Consider the following 2,246-nt stretch of genomic DNA (forward strand, 5'->3'; position numbering starts at 1 on the left):
ATACCATTCTTCTTCTGTAAAGATCCCTCCCTGAAAGAGAGGAAATAAAAGTCGGACGCAGACTTAAGTCTGCGGGCATTGTTGCTTGCAGGGTATGAAGAGGCTGTCTGCCGGTTTTGCATCCACTCTGGTCTCCGAGTGTTTCTTGCCTCTCTCGCCTCTCCAGACATCCCACCTAGAGTTACTCCGAGAAGGGAAAATGTCAGCCACTGAGCAGTCTGTCTGACAGCTTGCATCAAGCCTGTGTGTCTGTCTTCTTTGTATCTGTTTTCTCTATCTTCTTTGTATCTGTTTTTTCTCTATCTCTCTCTCTCTCGCTATCGTCACCGGACACCCCATCTTCGGGTCCTCACCCCCTTGCTGAGGCCAGACCCCGGCACTTCATGTCATACCACAACTCTTCTGGTCTTTGGTCATTAGTGTCTAATGCATCAGATCTATTCTTAAGATGCTCTATACATTCAGGTGGTATATATTCATGGTCATACTTTTGTTCCTGTGGGCTTGTTTTAATTTTATTCAGCTTCAGCCTGAATTTACATACGAGCAATTGATGGTCTGTTCTACAGTCTTGCCCCATCCTTGTTTTTGCTCATGATAGTGAGCTTTTCAATCATCTCTTCCACAGATATGTTGTTGTTAAGCACCATCGAGGCCGTTATGACTCATAGCAACCCTGTATAGGGTTTCCAAGGAGCGACTGGTGAATTTGACCCACAGAGAGACCTTGCTGTTCAAACTGAACTTGCAGTCCTGTGCTTCATCCCACAGGACCACACCAGGACTCCCACAGATACAGTCAGTGTTGTTGTTGTTGTTAAGTTCTGACACATAGCAATCCTGTATAGGGTTTCCAATGAGTGGCTAATGAGCTTGAACCACCAACCTTGCATATCACGCTAACTTTACAGCCCAGAGCATTAACCCACAGAGCCACACCAGGACTCCATAGTCAATGTTATTCCTGTTTATTCCATATGGTGAAGTCCATGTGCACAGCTATCTTTTATGTTATTGAAAAAGGGTATTTGCAACGAATAAGGATTCGTTGTTGGTCTTGCAAATTCTACCTCCATGATAATTTCTGTCATCAAGGCCATATTATCCAACTATTAATCTTTCCTCTTTGTTTCCAACTTTCACATTCCAATCACCAGTAATTATCAATGCATCTTAATTGTATGTATGATCAATTTCATACTGAAGAAGTTGGTTGTTGTTAAATGTCTTCAAGTCAATTCTGACTCATAGCGACCCTGTATAGGATTTCCGAGGCTTTTTAAATCTTTTGGGGAGCAGAAAGTCTCATCTTTCTTCCACAGAATGGCTGGTAAGCTCAAACTACAAACCTTGTGGCTTGCAGTACAGTGCTTATCCTATGGAGCCACCATGCTGAATAAGTTCATAGAATTCTTCAATTTCATTATCATTAATTTTAGTGATTGGTGTTTAAATATGAAAAATAGTGGTATTTTTCTTCCTTGTGGGTGTATGGATATTATCATATTAAAGATAGCATTGCACTTCAAGATAGATTTTTAAATGCTCTTTTGGACGATGATTTCAACACCATTCCTGTTCAACTGGTCATTCCTGGCATAGTAAATGATATGAATGTCTGATTCAAAATGGTCATAACCAGTCCGTTTCAGCTCATTAATACTTAGGATACACATCTTTATACATTCCATTTCATTTTTGGTGACTTCCAATTTTCCTAGAATCATACGTTGAACATTCCACAAAACCACCCCAAAACTAGTCTGATAGAGACTGATAGAATGCCTGAGACTATGGCTTTTGGTCATGCTTTATCCCTTTTAGCCACTCTTGTAGTTCAACTTATGGCCAAAGAATAAAAAGTCACTGCTGTTGAGTCTATTCTGACTCATAATGACCCAACAACTTCCAAGACTGTAATCTTTATAGAAGCACATTGCTTCATCTTTCTCTTGTAGAGAAACTGATGGATTTGAACCACTGACCTTGTAGTTAGCAGCCCAATGCTTAACCCACTATGCCACAAGGCTAACACCAGGGAGATACACACTTCCTAGAATAAAAAAAACATTAGAGTCAAAGGGCTGCATTTGCCCAGAAATAAAGCTCAGAAGGCCAGAAGGAATTGGAAAGAATCAACTGTAAACAGTGAGGAGATTCAGAGGATAAATTGGCCTTCTCATGGTGGATAAAGTGGTAGGTAAGAGGACAGCTATGAACATGAAAGAAGGGAATAAATGGGCTTA

The sequence above is a fragment of the Chrysochloris asiatica genome, unplaced genomic scaffold (assembly GCF_000296735.1).
Source record: "Chrysochloris asiatica unplaced genomic scaffold, ChrAsi1.0 scaffold00231, whole genome shotgun sequence".
NCBI classification, from domain to species: domain Eukaryota; kingdom Metazoa; phylum Chordata; class Mammalia; order Afrosoricida; family Chrysochloridae; genus Chrysochloris; species Chrysochloris asiatica.